Raw genomic sequence first — 19,746 nt, 5'->3', positions numbered from 1 at the left:
CCAATGAAAGTCACACAGCATCTATATTCAAGGTGTGCAGAGAATGAAGGAGGATGTCTTAGTTTCCAATTCCTATTCCTCTTCTGCTGTAACACATATCACAAACGCAGTGGCTTAACACACATTTCTGGAGGTCAGAAGTTTGACACAGGTCTCAATGGGCTAAAAAGAGTCATTTTCTTTCCTTTTCTACTTCAAGAAACTGCCTGCATTCCTTGGCTGTAGCCCCCTTCCACCTTCAAAGCTAGCAATAACCGGTCAAATCTTTTGTATGCTGTCATCTCTCTGGTTCTGACTCTTCTGCTTCCTTCCTCCCCATTTAAGGACCCTTGAGGCTGATTAATTGGGCCCACCTGGAAAGTCCAGACTGTTCTCTTATTTTAATTTTAGCTTAATAGCAACCTTAATTCCTCCTTGACATGTAACATAGCAGGGTTAGGACATGGGCATCTTTGTGGGGAGCATTATTCTGCCTATCACATCTATTAAGGGTCTAATACAATGCCTGACTCATAGAAGGGGTTTGATAAATAGGGGCCATTACTATCACCTGCATGTATTAATTTCTTTCCTTTAAGAGTGGGGGGTCTCTTAATGGTAGACTTGCTTAATTTCTTTATAGACTCCATCCTGCACAAGAAAAGGTGCTCAGTAAATATTTATTGAATAGTTGAATTTTGGATGAATGTAGATAGTTTCTTTCCTTGTAAAGATATATTGAACAATCAAAAGAAGTAAAATACAAACCAGAATATATGATCCCTTTTGTGCAAAAATTAAGTTGGTTTATATAGAGAAAATCAGGTGGATTATGTCACGCTGTTAATGGTGGTTGTTATGGGGATGTTCCATTTCCATAAAATGTATTTTAGTAATTATTAAAACAATTTATTTATAATGAGTATTTTTTAATCTTAGAGGAAAGTAATAAATCTTAAAACATGCATGATTAAAAAAATCCCAAACTTGTCTCAATCCAGCCTGATCCCTAAGTCACCGTTGAATTCAGTCTATACCTGACACAGTCAGCCTATGCTCATGTTGGATTGATTTTCAGGGTTAGTAACTATTAGTACCAGGCTTCCTCCACATTTTGTCTGTTTTGAACTCAGTTTCTTTAACGGAGAATTTTCAGTTAACCTCAGTAGGACATAAGTGTAAAAAATGTATTTATTGCTGTTGGTGTAATCTAAATTAGTACGATCATTTTGTAGAATTACAGTTGAAGTTGCACACACTCTTTGACCTTATAATTCCACTCCGTCAAGTACCCTAGAGAAGCACACTCAAATATATACCGAGAGACATGTTTAAGGACATCCATAGGAGTACTTTTTGGTAGTAGTGAAAAATTGGAAACCAGATAAATGCCCAGCAACAGGAGACTAGAAATATAAATTGTGGTATATCCAAGTAATGAAATCCTACACAGTCAATGGTAACTCTGATCTCAGATTAGTGGTTACCCAGGGTGTGAGGGCAGGAGGGAGAGAGACACGTGGGAGGGGACACTGAGGACTTGCTCTGAATTAATGATGTTCTGTTTTTAAAGTGGAAGGTGAGTACATGGATTTTTAAATTCCATTTTGTATTATATAATACATAATAAAGTTTTCCTAAAAGATAAAAGTGCACATACATAGATCAAAATAAAGTTTTAAGAGCAAATAATAAAAGGGATGCTTCTATGAGGGGTCGTCTACTCTGTGCTGCTCATCACACTTTTCCTTTCCCCTGAAAAACATGCTCCGGGACATTCAGCCAAACTTGCAATCCCCCTCACCCTGTTGCATGGCTGGCCACCTCCCCGCTGCCCTCCTGAGGCCCTGAGGCCACACTTCCTCCAGCCCAGGGCCAGGTACACCTGTGTTTCCTTCTCTGGCTTCTGCCTGACAGGTATTCTTCTCTGCTGTCTTGGGTGATTAGGAATGAGGCTGGTCATTTTCTCAAATTTATTATGAAAATACTGACATAGGATTGCCTAAATTGCAAATTGCATAAGTATGGATAATATCATTAAGTAATATGATGTAAATAATGTAATCACATAAATATGAGTTCATATAAACAACAAATAGTATGTTAGTATAAGTATGGCCCCAATAAAATATTATTTGTTATTTATCTAAAGTTATTTGTTACTTACCTGAAATTCAAATTTAACTGGGTATCCAGTGTTATATCTGGCAACACTACTTTTACGTTCCTTTTCTTTTGGGAACCATCTGTCCAGATTTTTTGCTAATTTTCAAAATAGGAGTGGTAGTTTTTTTTTTTCTACCTTACTCACTGACTTGGAACATGTCTACCTTAAATGTGATACAAGTGCTCAGAACACTTATATTAGCCTGTGGTTGGGCAGTATCATCTAACACAAAGCCTATTATGTAATTAAGTGTTGAATATCTCATGTTATTCATTGAATGCCGCAGTGAAACTGATACATAGAGTGGTTGTATGGGTTCAGAATGATTGTAAGTGTATTGGTCATTTACCTTTGTGATCAGGTGACTGACTAGGAGCTGTGGTTCACTGCCTCTGCCCAGGATCACAAGAGACCATCATGTGGCATACTTCTAGCTCAGGAAAAATGCAAAATCTGAAGTGCCATTTCTACTGAATGTGTATTGCTTTCATGTTATCGTAAGTTGAAATACAGTAAGTCAAACCACTAAGTCAGGGACCATCTGTTACATGAATTCCCTTGGAACTCTCACCCAGTTTCAGCAATCAACAAATCCTAGCCAATGTCATTTTTTTCGACCTGTTCCCTTAGTCCCCTGTTCAGATTATTTTAAAGCAAGTCCAGACATTAAATCTTATCATCTGTATATATTTTCATGTATCTCTCTAAAACATAAAGATGGTAAAAGAAATCTAACCATAGTATCACAACCAAAGAATATTAATGATAATTCCTTAATACAGTTGTCCCCTGCTTTTTGAAACTTTGTGTTAATGCCCTTTTGCTTTTAGGAAAGACCTATCAGTACCTATTTTTAATAACTGAAAGGAATCCGAAGAGGACTTTTGCTTTTATGAGAAAAGGCGAAAAGTGGAAATAATTTTCAGCAGCTGTTTTTGCAGCGAGCTGTTACAGAGGTGGAGGCACCCGGAGCAGTGAACGGGGCCTGCTGGTCTCCTTTGCCAGGAGCTATGCTAGCATCTCAGCATCATGCTGCCTCAGATCTGAACTGTGTCTGTGAGCATCTGTGCTTTATCTCCATTTATTTTGTGCATCCATTAGCAAGATGTGTCCTAAGGTATCAGAAAAGCCTAAAATAGGTGATTTTTTGGGGTCAGGGAATGTTTAAAATTTTTTCCATGTAAGTTAATGGTAATTTCTTCTTCTCTTTACACCATTTTGGCTTATGAAAGTTTTCATAGGAAACTTCCACAGAGTGGGGGAAACCTATCTAATACAACTAAATTAACATTCATATCTCCCTGATTATCTCCCAAATATGGTTTTCTGTTAGTTTGAATCAAGATCCAGATAAGAGCCACCCACATACTAGCTTATCTGTATCTTAAATCTCTTAGTCTATGTGTTTCCCCTCTACCTCCTTTTTACTTTGTAATTTATTTGTTGAATAAATAGGTTGTTGTATGGTTTTCCACACTAGATTTTGCTAGCTGCATTCCCTTAGTGTTGTGTAATGCATTCCTCCTTTATATTTCTTTTAAACTGATAGGTTGATCTAGAAGCTTGATTAGTTATAGATGTGATAGTGTTTTTGGCAAGTATATTTCATGGGAGTTGGTGTGTGCTTCCATCAGGAGACACATAACATCTGTGGTATTAGCATGCGGTGATGATCATTTTGTGATCCATTAATTTATTAGTTGTCACTGATTTTTAAACAAGTAAAAAGTTATACTGAAAATGGTGTGTAACTGTTGTGTGGCATTGCCACCATTCACATCTCTGGTGTTGCCATGGAGCGGCACAGAGGAAGGAAGCTTAGATGCCAGTGGTTCCTTTTAGGAGTGGCCTCCTTTCAGTTCTGTGGCTGCAGAACTTCGAGAGGGAAACTGCCCTGAGTTCTTGGCTGGTGGCTCAGGAAGGGGAATCTTCTCAGTTTCTGGTAGAAGCAGAGAGAGCATGAGAGAGCTGGTTTTACTTTCTAGTGCCTATTGGGAGACCTTTAAAGTATAATTGTAGATTAGCTTTGTGCATGATCTTCAGTATGTACACATCATTTGGGAATTACTCAATGTGGGGCATTCCCAGGCTCAAGGGATAGAAAGTACAGATACAAGGTGGGTATCAGGATGGGTTTGATTCAGTAGTTTAACAGTTTTATCAGACCCTCAGCAAGGTTATGCCTTTCCCTTCTGCCTTTTGTGTTGTTTGTTTAATCTCAAACCTAGCTTTTCATGGGGGCAGAACTGCTGCAGTGTTTCCATGTTTCATATCTAAACACCACACTTTCTACAAGAGGGAAGAGAGAACTGGCTTCCAGTAGCCCTCTCTGAAGAGAGACAATCTTTATTTCTAGGTGCTCTCAGAAAATCTTGGCTCTTAGCTTGTTGATCTAAATTGGAACAAATATCCATTAACCAATCCCTTTGGCCAGGAGAGTGCCAGGCTATGGGTGACTTAAGCCTAGAGTCCTCAGACCAATCATGAGGCAGGTAGGAGACAGGACACCAATTTCTGGAGCTGGGGGTCAAGTTATTCCTTCTCCTTCCTCCTGACTATGTGGCTGTACAAGGTAGGATAGTGGAAGGGATGCTAGAGCAACAAGCAAAGTGTCCATTTGGGGATTTGTGGCATTTGTAGACCAGTAGAATAGTGGGGTGGAATATGTGATGAGAAGTGAGTTGGACTATGATGGTCACAGCCCAGAGAGCGAGATCTGTTCCTGGGAGATTAGAGCTGGTAGAACAAAGGGAACATAGGAAAAGTTGGGACACTTTCAGCATGGAAAAAAATAGGCCAGATGAAGATGCTTCCAGAAGATCATTTGGGGGGGGATTCCCTGCCCCCAAAATGAGATGAGCATGATCACATAGTCCCACAGCCAAAAGAAATCTCATGGATGCCTTCCTTTTATGCATGAGGTAAGGACTGTTCCCAGTCCCTATGGGCAACTAGTGGCAAAACCTGAGCCAGACCCCAGATCTTTACTTCCATTGCTCTGTCCATGACTTTTCCATTCAAGATGCCTTGGAGAACTTGGAAAAGTGGCAAAAGTCTAGCCAAAGGGAAGAAATAGCTTGAATTTTAGTAGAGGATTCTATTTCTGAATTACCTTGGGGCAGTTCACCAATTTGCAGTGCTTAGAACACGTGGCCAAAACACTCCAGACATATGAGTTTCTTCACCATCTTTGCTACCTGACTATTGGTGCTATAATACCTTCCCTTTCACAGGGTTCTGGTTTCTCTGTCCCTTAAAGCTCGTGAATTATTGGCTTCTGCAAATGCTGGAGTTAGGAAATGTACAACAGAGCACACAGAAGAAGTAGCCAGAAACAAAGTTTGAAGAAGTAAAGGTAGATCTTGGTGTAAGACTCTTAATGTTTGTTAGTAGTAATGCAATTAGTGCAGAAGGACACAGTCAAATGGTAAATGGCCTGGGTCACAGGTGCATGTTTTATGGTTGGCACAATGGTCTACAAATGCCACTTTTGGGAGGCTTTTTAAAATCAATACCCAGTTTGAGGGTTGAAGTGGACACTGTTTGTATTTGTTAAAGAAGGTCTGAAAGTGTTCAGGGCCCTCCTGAGGACACTTGTCACTGGCACCTTTGGCAGTGACTTCAGATAAATTTAGGGTGGATCCACAGCTGCATTGGCCCAAGTAGCCTGAGGTCAGGGGCTGAATACAAGACAAAATGTATCATTTCCATCCATCTTGTCTTCTCCTTGGCTTTGAGGATCAAGAACCCTCTCCTAATGGGTGTGTTACTGTACTTTCCTCTCCCCGTCAAGGTGGAGCTTAGCAAGAGATGACCCACAGCCTAGGCTCCATCTCCTGCTTATGTCCAGGTTGTACCTTTTCTTTCCTTAAAGCTGCATCTACCTTGAGAATGAAATGCACTTCCTTATCATTGCTGGGTGATGAGAAAAGTCTGAACCACTACCTTTTGCCTAGCTGCTGGTTTCCTTGCCATCCGGAAGGCAGTGGTAGCATACAGGTTTGGGGCTAAAGGACCTGGGATCAAGTTCTAGTTCTGCTCCTTCTAACTGTGTGTTCCTGGGCAAATTAAGCGCTAAGCTTCGGCTCCCTAATCTGTAAAATGAGGATTTTATTTACTTCATTGGGTCATTGTGAAGCTTAAATGAAATAATGGCAGGATGTTCAGTAAATATTAATTATTCATAAAAATAACAGATATAACAAGAAAATATGAGAAATTCATCTGAGAACCCAAAATTATTTCATTTCCTTCAGTTTTCCCCTTTGGAATTAAAGGTAAAAAGTCCATCAATATGTGGAAGATTTCTAATCTGTGTGGTTCTGGTCCCTTCTTTTGTAAAATGAAGCTAGTCATTTTGTGCAATAAATCACATTCCTCTCCTTTCTCAACCCAAATGGGTCAGGAGAAACCTCCTAAAAGGAAATCAGTGGGGAAAAGATTCTCTTCGGTGCGATCTTTCTCCACCTGCCATGTGGCTATGTCCTCTCCTCCAGGCAACTCTAGACTGTCTCCTTCCTGGAGTCTTCTTTCATTTTCTCTTTTCCTCCTGGGTTGTAGGTTGTTTTCCTGTGTTTAGCATCTGAAGGAAGCACGAGTGAGCTTGATCACCTCCCCTTTTTCTTTAAGACTGTGAGAAGCAGTTTTACTCTTAGGTAACCAGAGGGCCATGTTGATGTGCACGCCTCATGACTTCAGGGCCTGGGGGTCAGGCTGGGGATTGCCCAGCATGCTCCCAGTCCTGGTGCCCAGGCAAATTCCCTGGAACTGAAGGAGCAGGGCCTGATTTTTCTAGTGCTTCTCCTATTCTTGCCTCATGCGGAACCCAGCCTTCCCTTGTCCAGGGTTGGAGAGCTTATCACAGCGGGCCCTGCAGGTGGGCCCACTGAGGCCAGGCCCCCAGCCCGACTGCTCTCAGAATGGCATTTCAGTAAAGACTCTTGACAGCATGATTTCCTGGAGGGAAATTTCCATATAAGGTGGCTTGTAACAACCATATCCACTATTTCTTCAGTCTAAATACTTATAATCTGTATACTTAGGCCTTTGATGTTTAAAGTGATTGTTGATACATTTGAATTAACATCTGCCATATGGTTCTGTCTTCTATTCATTTTTCATGTTCTTTGTTTTTATTTTTTTCCTCCCTTCCTCTTTTGCCTTTGTGCTTTTAATTGAGCATTTTAGAAGATTCTATTTTTCTCCTTTCTTTTATCATATTATAATACTTAATTAAAAAAATTTTTTTAGTAGTTGCTCTAGAGTTTACAATATATATCTGCAATTAATTTGAGTCTGCTTTCAAACACCACTATACCACTTCATAGGTAATGTAAGTACCTGATGGTAACAAATATTCCTAATTCATCAATCCTGTACCTTGTTTCATTGCTGTAATTTACCTCACTTTATACGTAAGCTACAATCGTTGAGTGCATTGTTGTTATTATTGTTTTGAACAAACTGTTACATTAGATCAATTAAGAATAAGAAAAACAATTTTTTTCTCTTCAATGTTCTTCCTTTCTTTATGTAAGTCTGAATTTCTGACTCATCCCATTTTTCTTCTCCCCGAAGAACTTCTTTTAGTATTTCTTATAAGGCATATCTACTGGCAATAAATTTCCTTAGTTTTTATTTGTCTGAGAAAGTCTATTTCTCCACTTTTGAAGGATACTTTTGCAGGATACAGAACTTTAGGTTTATTTTTTTTCTCTCAACACTTTAAATATTTCACTCCACTACATTCTTGCTTGCATGGTTTCTGAGAACCCCAACGTAATTCTTATATTTCCTTTTCTATAGGTGAGATGTTTTTTTCAAGATTTTTTAAATCTTTGATTTTTCTGCAGTTTGAATATGATATGCTGAGGTACAGTGTTTTTATTATTATTATTTTTGGGGTGTGTCAGTAGGGGGGTGTTGGCACATTTATCCTGCTTGAGCTTCCTGGATCTTTGGTTTGGTATCTGACATTAATTTGGGGGACATTCTCAGTTATTATTGTTTCAAATATTTCTTCTGTTCCTTTCTCTCTTTTTTCTCCTTCTTGTATCTCCATTGCATGTATGTCACATCTTTGGCAGTTGTGGCCTATTTCTTGGATATTCTATGTTCTATTCTTTTCTTTTTCCCCCCTCTCAGTCTTTTTTCTCTTTCTTTTGCAGTTTTGGAAGTTTCTGCTCACATATCCCCAAGCTCAGAGATTCTTTCCTCAGCTATGTCCAATCTACTGTGAGTCCATCAAAGGCATTCTTCATTTCTGTTATAGTGTTTTTGTCCCTAGCATTTCTTTAAGATTCTTTATTAGAATTTCTACCTCTCTGTTCACACTACCCATCTGTTCTTGGATGTTGTCTGTTTTTCCAATCAGAGCCCTTAGCATATTAATCATAGTGCTTTAAAATTGCTGCTCTGTTAATTTGAACATCTCTGCCATACCTGAACCTGGTTCCGATGGTTGCTCTGTCTCTTCTTCATCTTATGTTTTTTGCCTTTTAGTATGCCTTGTAATTTTTAAATTGAAAGGCAGGCATGATATACTGGATTAAAAGAACTGTGATAAATAGACCTTTAGTAATATCATGGTGAGGGGGGTGGTGAAGCATTCTCTAGTCCTGTGAGTAGGTCCCAGTCTTTGACTGAGCCTGGGCTTCTGGACTGTGAACTTCACAAGTGCTTCTCAGTGTTTTCCTTCCATTAGGTAGCATAGGATGGCTAGAGGGGGCTGGAGTTGGGTATTTCCCTCTTCTAGGTCTATTAGGCTCTGATAAAGCCCCAATAAGTTAGGCTCTGATAAAACAGTTTCTCTTGAGGGCAGGTCTTGTTAAGAAGAGCAGAATGCTTTAAATGGTTACTTTCCCTTACCCCTACTGGAAGCATGAGGGGATTATCCTTTGATATTCACTGTGAGACCCTGGTATATGTTCTCGACTGTCCTCAATAGTCAAAGGCTCTCTCCTTATGCTAACTAGGAAAACCCAATAACCAGGTGTTCCCTGGTGTGTATCAGAGTGGTGATGGCTTGCCCATCCCTATGTTTACCACAGCTGACTGGCCTGAAGACTGCATACCACAATGCCTGGTCCAGTTCATGTATACCTTAGTCATACCAGCCTGTAACTGGATGTCAGTAGTAAAATCTTGGCTTCTTCTCTAAGGAGCTTAGATCCACCAGTTAAGGATCTCATTACATCCTGTAGATGAGTATTTCTCAAAGAGTGTATTTCCCAAAGTATAGTCTATAGCTCACCTGAGATACTGTAGTGTCCAGCAATCTGCATTTCTAAAAAGCACTGCAAGTGATTCTCATGCACACTCCAGTTTGAGACTTCTTTAGGCTAAAATTGTGGAAGAGAATAAAATCTATCAGGCAAGGCCTGGAACCCATGGCCTATGCAACTGTGACTTAAAAGAATACAGATGAATCCAAATTCCATTTGTTTTTGCCAATGGCTACTTACATATATCAAGATAAGCTCCCTGGAAGGAAGGGAGCCTTTTAAAGTCTCTGGCCTCTGCTCTCCGAGATGTTATATTCATGTGTGAGGGTAGAGGAGCATCTGATTTTGGATTGGAGACATTCCTGTACTTACAGGAATTGAGAATCTTAGCTGGGCAGCTGCAGTTCTAAAAGGGTGATGTCCAATTCCATGGAAGACCAAGTCTTAAGGGCCACAAGGCAGCTGCTATACTATGTGATGAAATTTAAAAGGAAGATTTCTTCTGCTAGCCCTTTGTCCCATACTCAGGAGATGTCCAGGAGTAGGAAACCAAGTGCTACAATGTAATTTAGTATACTGGAGTCCAAAAGGTTCCAAAGAGTTGAATTGCTGGTTGGATCTCTCCAGTGACTATCTTTGTCTCCCGTAGCTGGGGGCTTTGGATATGAGCACAGCTGTAGTTAGAGAGGCACATTTTAATTAATTCCCTTATTCATTTATTCATTTATGAGTTGGCCTTTGATAGGGCTGTGTGAGGCAAGGAGGAAATTGTGTTTGCATCTGGTATAGAAAAACCACTAAGTTAAAAGACAAAAAAAGCATTCTGATTCCTGTTAGGGAGGGGTGTCTTTCGGGAGCAATGTGACAAATGTGTGAGAAAGGACATCTTTTGCCAGATGGAAGAATTGTGCAAGAGCTTGTTGCAAAAGGCTTTGTCCTATGTCTTTGTTTTCCAGACACACGACAAATTATTCAATGGTGCACATACCACCCTACTGGGAAACAGGACTTGTTGGCTGGCAGTGTCATGATGCACTGGAAGAGAGAAGTTCAGGGAATTCTGTGGTGGCTTTTGCCCTGTCACCGTCTTTAGAAGCCTATTGTAGTAAATATACGTTGTTTTGGTCTGCCTAGTATCTATTCTCTCTTTTCTGGGAAGAGAGTTTCTACTTTTGCAGAAAACCCCTCCCTCACTCTCAGTCCCCGTAACGGAAGTGGACTGATCCCACTTCCCATTGCAGGGCTTGGTGATCTGTGGGCTCTCTCCTGGGTCAGGGATGGTCATGTGACCCAAGATGGGCCAATCAGTGTAATTCTGGGACCTCAAGTTGTAACTACCAAGGAATTGAATCCCTGGGGCAGGGACACTGTGAGGACGTAGGCTTATAGTGGTTGGTAGTCACTTGGTTACTATGAATGAAAAGCTTGCCTGAGAATAAAGCCGACAGAGCAAAACAAAGGTGAGAAAGGAAACAGGTTTCGATAATACATCGTGAGCATCTGGATGCAGCTATGCTTAAGGCTGCCTTGTATCTCCCGTTGTATTTGCCCGTAACTTTCTGTGGTAGGTTAAATATGGTCACAGTTTCTTGTGGTTTCTTCCATTAAGCGGTGGAATCTGTTTCACCACCTCTTGAATCTGGCCTGGCCTGTGACTTGCCTTGGCTCAGAGAATGTGGTGGGAGAATTGTGGAGACTGGGCCTAAAGGTACCTTGCAGCTTCGGCTTTCAGCCTCTGGGGCCTCTGCCCTGAGGCTGCCACGTGAGGAAAGTCAGTCTGCTGCAAGGTGAGAGGCCATGGGCAGGAGATCTGGAGTGTTCCAGCCAACTGCTATGCCAACTGCCCAATGTGTCCACGAGGCCATCTTGGACCTTCCAGCTTAATTGGCTCTCAAGCTGAATGCAGCTACATGAGTGAGTCCAGGTGAAACGAGAAGAGCTGCTTAGTTAACCCACACAATCACAGATTGTTATTTTAAGCCATTGCATTTTGGAGTGTTTTGTTATGTACATTAATCAATAGTGGATACCCTCTTCTTTTGGCTTAAGTCACTGTGATTTTACTTTCTGGCATTTGCAGCAGAAAGTGATTTGCAACAGTTCTGACCGATCCACTTGTGTAATAAATTAAGTCTTACCAGAAATGTACGTTTGCAGAGCTTCTTCCCACCTCTGCCATTGAGGCAGTGAATTAATATGCATCCACCTAAATCTTCACTTCTCAGGTGTGCATGTATGAATTCACTTGTTGAGGGAATCTGTTTCTTACTCATGTTTGTGTAACTTATCTGAATGACAATGCCACTGTCCCCAGAAGGGTGGGTTTCTCTAGCATGTGCACTTGAGGGGAGACCATTCAACAACTCTTCCTTACTGGTCACTTACGTGACTTGACACTTGACAGTCTTCTGCCTCATTGGAGAAAGTTGTCTCCAGGATGACTTCTTGAAGTTGGTAGTTCCTTTTTATAGACTCTTACACATTTGGCTTCTGGGGTTCCTCATCTGTCCTTAAAAGGTCTAGGAGATGTGAAAGTTATTTGAGACTAAGGAATGTAGTAGAGGCAGTGAACCAGCCCAGACACTAGACCCTGGAGTTGAGCTCAAAGGCTGGCTTGGCCACTTGCTATCTGAGGTCTTGTGCACATCACCTGATCTGCATGAAATTTGGTTTTCCTATAGGTACAGTGGGAGGTAATGGTATGTACTCCATGGGTTGTGGTGCACATTCCATGGAGGAAGGCGTGGGGAGGGCCTGGCAGTGTGTTGGCAACACATTTCGTTGTGATTTTTAACTTTGTTCCTTTTGTTGGAGGCAGGGTATCATAGAACATCACTTTTTTCTCACTTTATCTGATATTTAACACAGAAAGAATCAGGTATTATTTGGTTTGGTATCAAGACTGTGATGGCTTTCCTATGATAAAGAGAATTCTTTCTGATAGCATATGTTTATTTCTTTTCAAATATGACTCATAGCCATGATGATCAGAATGCAGACAATGTATACAAATTATAACATGTGGTGGTGTCATGTGCAATGAAAACGTGTTGATGGTGGGAAGGGGTGCTATTGCAGCCCACAGGCTAGAGTGGCTACTGTTCTTCTGGGAGCAGAGGCAAAAAGTCTGACTTGATCTAGGTATTTAACACCGAGTAGTAGAAGTTTCCAAGGCAGGGATTGGAGAGGAATTTCCAGGCAGAGGAAATGGCACATGCAAAGGCATGGAGGTATGAGTGAGACTGGTGTGTTCTAGAGACTGCTAGAAGTGAGATAGGGTGATTGTGAGGGAATTGAAGGAGTGAAGCTGGAAGGGGAGGGAGCAGCCAATCATGAGGGACAGTGTGTCGCTGCACTAGGGCACTGGACTTGGTGCTGTAGATAGTGAGCCATCACTGAAGGACTCTAAGCAGGGGAGCAACATGATTAATACTTTAGGAAGTCCAGGTGGTGAGCACGTTGGGGCAAGACTGGAGATTAAGGGACTGGTTATGAACTAATTACAAAAGTCCATTTAGAGATGATGAGAATCTGAGTGAATGTGGTTGTGATGACAGTTTTACCTCCTTGTCTCTCCCATTATCAAGAGGGCAGCATCACTGGGAGTTGGTGGCCAGTTGGATGTGGAAGGGTTGAGAGTGAGAGACGGAGAAATGGAAGATGCCTATTTGTTTTCTCACTTAGATGATTTCAGCAATTAGTGGTGCCACAAATCACATCAGGGAGTACAAGAAAAGCTGCATCCTTGATGAGGGTCAACGAAGCACTGTTTTAGACTTGTTGAATTAGAAGCATCTCGAGAAATCCAGGAGGAGCTATCAGGTGTAGTGTAGATCAGATGTAGATTTAGGAGCCATGAATGTGTAGAACAGAGTTCAAGCCACAGACATGGATGTAGTCCAGGGAAAGTATGTGATCAGATTCTGGAGAATTCTACCATTAAGTTGGGCATAGGAAGATAAGTCATGTAAGAGGATTGTAGTAGATTGCAATTTCCAAACATGACTGCAACAATATCCTCCAATCCCCCATGCCCTTCTTACTGTGATAGTGGCATTCTTCCTAGAGAGAGGGAGGGTCTCTGTCTCCTTCCCGTGATCTGATCAGGCTTGTGCTCTAGTAGAGGTGATGCTGTGTGACTTCCAGGGTTCAGTAATAAAAGAAGATGTAACTTGCACTGTTTTTCATAGGTCATTGACCTTTGGAGCCCTGAGCTGTCATGTAAGAATCTGAGGTTGCTGTGTTTTGAAGACTTTAGGCTACAGGGAGAAGCCACGTGTAGGTGTTTTGGCTGACAGCCCTAGCTGAGGGCCCAGATGACAGGCAGCATCGGCTGCCAGATGTGTGAATGAGGATACCACCAGATGACCACTGCCCCCAGCTGTAAATTCTCCCATCGCCTTCGAGTCCTTCGTGAAGCAGAGACATGCCACCCCCACTGTGCCCTTCTGAATTCCTGACCCATAGAATCTGTGGACATGAAAAAATTATTGCTTCAAGTTGCTAAGTTTTAGGGTGTTATGGGCTGAATGTGTGTCCCCTCCAAATATATATATATATATATCAAAATCCAAACCCTCATTGTGATGTTTTTAGGAGGTGGGGCCTTTGGGAGGTATTTAAGTCATGAGAGTGGAGCCTTCATGAACGGGATCGGTGCTCTAATAAAAGAGACCCCAGTGAGCTCTCTCAGCCCCCACTTTGCCGCGTGAGGACATAGTGAGAAGATGCCATCTATACACCAGGCAGTGCTGGCACCTTGATCTTGGACTCGCCATTCTCCGGAACTGTGAGAAATAGATGCTTGCTGTTTAAGCCACCAAGTCAATGGTATTTTTATTATAGCAGCCTGAACTGACAGTGACATGGGGCAATTCGCTATACAGTTACACAGATAATTTGATAACCATAATGAGGACAAGAAGGAAGAGTCAAGAGAAATTGGAAGCTACCAAGAGAGAGCGAAACTTAGAAGGGGTCCAGACAGCTAACATCTAGGAAGTGTCCAATGGGTTTGGCCACTAGGAAAACTGTTAGCAATTGCTGCAAGAGCACTTTCAGTGTATCATGAGGGCTGAAGTCTGATTGCTGTGAGAGAGGAAAGTGAAAACTGAGGGCAGGCCACGTTGTCAATAAGGTTGGCCATGAAGCATGGGCAGGAAGGGTGAGAATTAGATGGAGATACAGGATCAAAGAATTTTCTTTTAAAGATGGTAGGTTGAGATTTGAAAGGAGAAAGAGGTTGGAAATGCAGAAAGAAAGAATCATTATCAGAGGCAAGTCTGAAGGAAACAGAAGGGGTTGAATGAAGACAACTACCCTCATGAAGAAATGGTCTGGGACAACCTCTGGTGGAGAGGGAAGGTTTAATGGGTGGTGGTGGAGATAATGCCTGAGGCTGGAACCGTAACTGCTTTTTCTTCTGGTGGCCACCATGAGGCTCTCTGTGGACCAGACATGGCCTTAGAATTCAGGGATTGACAACCACAGGAAGCAGTACTATTCTATTTTTTGGCTTTTTATTGAGGAATTATGTTATTGTTTTAACAGGAAAATGTAGTTAACTTTATTGTCTATTTATAAAAGATGAAATGTACCACGAGGAATCTTAGATATCTTTTTGCCTCTACTATGATTAAGAAATTCTTCCTGTAACACCCTTACTGATTATCTACTTTATTAAGTATGTTAAGTGATCACATTTTCCATTGAATGTAATCCTACCTTTCTGAGACTTGTTCTCATCGGTCCTAGTTCTCCCTTCAGAGCTACACAAAAGAGTAGACATTCAGATCCCGTTTTATCTTGTGATTAACCAAGGGTAAAGGGAACAAAAGTAAGGGCCCCAAATTTAAGGTTATTGCTATTTTTGACTGTAAGGGCAGTGTGCCTCTAATTCAATGACGCTGAGAAAAATGAGGGTAGATAAGACAGAAACAGAAGAGAAGAATTAAGCATGAACCTCAATAAAAAGTAGGTAAGTTATGGTACAGATCCATGACACCATCTGGAAAAATGGCATTGTGCTTTTAATATGGATAAATTCATAATGGGTCTAGTATGGGAAAAAAAGCTTAAAACATTGTATATAGTATTGTAGAGATCCATTTTGTAAATAATACATATGCCTAGAAAAAAAGAGTATTCAAAAATGTTCATAATTTCCTCTGGGTGCTGGGATTGTGGAGACTTTTCCTTTCCTTGTTTCAAAGGAAAATGCATTTCTTGTGTGTATAAATACAGGTAATAAAAATGCAGCCACTGCTGAATCTGCATGTCTGTCCACTTCAAAAGTGGAAGTTAACCAATAGTATTGCAGTTATCGAAGTCCTGGCTGCTGCCTTTTCTGATCTTTTACCCCCTTGAATGAGACCATGTTGCACCTTTGTGATGGTTGCTCCTCAGAGGGTGGTGGGAACATGCCAGGCTGCCATAGGACAGGCTGTGTTTGAAGGAGGAAAAGGAGAAAACACAGCCCCTGAGAATCTGCCAGCCAGGACTGGGAGGGCCTGGGCCTCTGCATCCGTTCTGCCGTTCTTCTCATCTGGCCTCTGTCCCCTCATGGCCACAGGTATCTCCTGGATGCTTCTCTGATTCTGATAGTGCCTTGGGGTCTCTGGGTGCCATGCTGGCCTTTGGTGCCCCCTGCCGTTCTTCCTGTTAGTGGTGGAGGCTGGAAGGGGAGACCATTCTGGTCTATTGTGGCAACCTCCTCAGGTGCAAGTAGGCCGTTTTGGGTGGGCTGAGCTCAAAACAGGTCAGGGCAGCTGTTTTTCTGTTTTCTTCTTCCCTTTTTCCTGTTAGTCCTGAGTATTGGGGTGTGTGTGTGTGTGTGTGTATGTGTGTGTGTGTGTGTGTGTGTGTGTGTATTTATTTATTTATTTTTGGAGAATTTTATTTAGGAGAATTCTACTCTCCAGATTCTCTCTGAAATGTCCCTCTCCTCTTCCTCTCTGTTTCCTAACACTCCCACCTGCTAAAGCTCTCTATGGTGATGGATTGATTTGTTCACTGTACATTTATCTTTTTATGCCACTAGACTGTGGGCTCCTTGAGGGCAGGGACCTCATGCTACCAACTTCATCAAAAGAGCTCAGAGGACAGAGACCTGTCTTCAATCTCTATAGTCCCAGGGCCCAACACCATATCAAGTGCTGAGTAATCATTGGTGATGGCACCGACCAGCATTTCATCATAAATAAGTGAGTTCCTGTGTCTCTAGATCATAGTACATCTTTACTCTATATGCTATGGAATTTTACTTTAATTAGTGTGTGAAATACTGTCCTATGATCTGAACATATAATAAACCACATCTGATAATTATGGGATTGATTAATGTTTGTGGTAAACTTCTCTAAGCAAATACATGTCCTCTCATGGACTTCGGTTTGATTTTATAGGCTGATACATCAATTTCCAACTTACAAAGTTCCCCTTGTAGTGTCTAGGCGGTAGAAAGTTTGGCTGGGAAGGGAGACAGCTTTTAGTTCAGATTGTAGCATGAGGGAAACATGATTTCTGGCGAGGATTTATGTAGAAGCTTTCAAAATTGTGACTGTATCTTTAATGAATGTTCAGTCTCTTATTTTTGTGAAGAGCTATTTTCCATTGGAAAGCAATCTTGGGTTTTAAGTTATTCTGTGTAAAAAGTTTCCAGAAAATGTCAGGGCCTTTTCCAAGAGCACCCTAGGAGGTAGGAGCAGTTAAAACACTGAAAAAAAAAGATCTGTATTCTCATGGACATTGGCCATTTAATTTGTTTTTCATTGATTCTTGGGCCAAAAAGAATTCCAGCTGGGTGTGAATGAGGATTGCGGGAGTGAGAGCAGAGGTTTATTGGTCTAACACTCCCTAGGAAGTACCCCACTTGATTAGTAGTCAAGGTGACACAATTGGAGACCACATTTCTTTTCTTTACTCACGTGTCAGTCACTCCTTTGAACCAGGTTCCCCAGCTCAGAGCAGATGGTTTCTTCCTGGTCTCTGATCATTTGCCTCTCCTTTCTGTTTTCTAGTAGATGTGGGGTAACTTCAGATGGGGACAAAAAGACTTAAATGTGATGAACATGTTTTATGAATCGAGTCCCACATAGACTCTAATTTATTTCAAGTAACAGTCCTGCAAAGAGAACAAATTCTTACCCTCACTTATTAATGAGCAAACAAGGTACAGAGAATTAAGGAAAGTGCTTGGGGTCCCTGAGAAGATACTGGATTTGAACCCAAGTTTGTCGAGTTACTAAGTTCTCAGTTTTCAGTTTTCCAACACACCAGGCTGCATTAATAGCATATTAGAGTGGGGTTCAGGTTGCCCAGCACAGGTGGGTGGAAGAAATAGTTGGGAAGAAAACTCTGTGAAGGTTTTTACTATATTTCAAGCATCTAGGGTGGGGTTTATGTGGCCAGGTGGGAGGCTTGAAGTTGGCAAAGCCACTCTGGCACCTTCTACCCACAAGACAGGCTCTGTTTATTTCATGCCAGCTAATGTGGAGGGTGTCTTAAATGATTTATGTTTGAAGGATTTTTCTTTTTGGTCAACAAAAGTACCCCTATTGCAATAAGTCTTGGATACTCAATTTTTTAATAAACCAGGCTTAGTAGCTGCATAAGGTTAAGAGAGAGAAACTGTTTATATTGAGGAGGTGTCAGAGTGAAAGCGCCTCTGGTCAAAATCCCTCTTGAGCAGATAGAGTTTCCATGGCCTGGCAATCAGGGATTAACCCTGGACGTTCAGAGCTTTAGGGCACAGTGACCTCTGGGCGGTCATCAGAGATAACTACTGGGAAGCCTGAAGCTGGGGTTTCAGTGGGAGTGGGTCTGCTGTCTGTATTATTACCAGCGAGTTTCCAAGGACTGACTGTTGTGAACTATAGATTTAAGACGGACACATTGAACAGCATCCAGACTCCACATTACCCTGGGCAGATCCTCAAGTCCTGGGAGTTGGGCAGCTGCAAAGGCCAGTAGCAGGGAGTCACCATGGAACTTGTTGCTAGTGTTTATTCAGTGGTCTGTATGGAGCTGCATACAATATGGCTATTGTTCTGCATTTCAGGGGTGCCAGGTAGTGGCTGGTGTTAAAATGTGTCCAGAATTTGGATGGAGAATCCTCTCTGCCTACCAGTGAATTAGATTCTGGAAGGATGTCCAGAATCTGGGGGGTAGGTGGTCGGGACAGCATTGAGTGGAGCAGACACCAAGACTGAGACCAAGGGGGACCCCAGGAAAGCCATGTGGCCTACATTTGTTTTCCTGGTGGGCACTCACTTAAACTTTTAAAAATTTAGTTTTCAATTTACATAGAGTTAATGAAACACTCTCTTTTGGTGTACAGTTCTGTGAGTTCTGGCAAATGTAGAGTTGTGTAAGCACCACAGTAAGGATACAGAGCTATCACCCTGCAAAATCCTCTTGTGTTGCTTCATTAAATTGACCCTTCCTACCTTAACCCCTGACAACCACGGATCTGTTTTCCATCCCTATAGTTTTGCCTTTTCCAGAATGTCATACAAATGGAGTTATGTAGTCTTTTGAGTCTGGCTTCTTTCATGTACTATAGAAGATTATATGTGAGATTCATCCATCTTATTGCATATATCAACAGTTTGTGCCTTTTTATTGCTGAATATATATAATATATATAATATGGGTTGTTTATTCATTCACCAGTTGAAGGACATTTGGGTTGTTTCTAGTTTTTGGAGATTATGAACAAAGTTGCTAGAAACATCCATGTATAGTTTTTTACGTGAACTAGAAATAAAAATAAATTTTTATTTCCAGGATTACTGGATCATGGGATAAGTGTATATCTATCTTCATGAAAAACTGCCAAATTGTTTTCCAGAGCGGCTGTACCATTTTGTATTCTCATCATCAGTGTATGAGGATTCTAGTTTCTCTGCCTTCTTACCAGCACTGGTATTGTCAGTATTTCTTTGTTTACTTATGTTTGTGTTTAGCATAGATACGTGGCATCTCATTGTAGTTTTAACTTGCATTTCTATTTAAATGTTTGGACATTGTTTCCAAACTGAGGTTACATGTACAGTCACAATTTTCTGGATTTCAGAAATAAATGGTACAATTACATTAAAAGTGTACTTTTGTATGTGAGAGAAAAAAACAGTGTTTTTGTCAAGTGTATATATTTAAAATTCAACATAATTTTGGTAACCTGGTTTTGATATTTCTGTATATTTTAACATACCCTGAGCCAGTGGCATTTAGGAATGGTGTCTGGGTACAAATAAGAGATACTCCACTATAGTTGAGGCTTAATCATATCTGGGTTTATTCTGTCATGAAAAGGAATTCCAAGTGTATGGTGGCTGTTAAAAATCATCAGTGACCCAGGTTCTTCTATTTTCCTGT

At 41.2% G+C, this 19,746-nt stretch overlaps 1 protein-coding gene across 7 annotated transcripts in view; it reads left to right on the top strand.

Moving 5' to 3' along the window:
* Positions 1-19,746, top strand: part of SMOC1 (SPARC related modular calcium binding 1) — a 138,371-nt gene that overhangs the window by 6,993 nt on the left and 111,632 nt on the right. The window contains exon 1 of one of the 7 annotated variants that reach the window (XM_073242213.1): positions 16,553-16,571. The exons of the other annotated variants lie outside the window; for them this stretch is intronic. The gene's annotated coding sequence lies outside the window, so the exon portion shown is untranslated. Of the gene's footprint in view, positions 1-16,552; positions 16,572-19,746 lie in introns of those variants that run through there. 7 annotated transcript variants of the gene reach the window in all.

The sequence above is a fragment of the Manis javanica genome, chromosome 8 (genome assembly GCF_040802235.1).
Source record: "Manis javanica isolate MJ-LG chromosome 8, MJ_LKY, whole genome shotgun sequence".
Taxonomy (NCBI): Eukaryota; Metazoa; Chordata; class Mammalia; order Pholidota; family Manidae; genus Manis; species Manis javanica.
The sequence above is the reverse complement of the archived record's forward strand: the minus strand, read 5'-3'. Positions and strand labels throughout refer to the sequence as shown.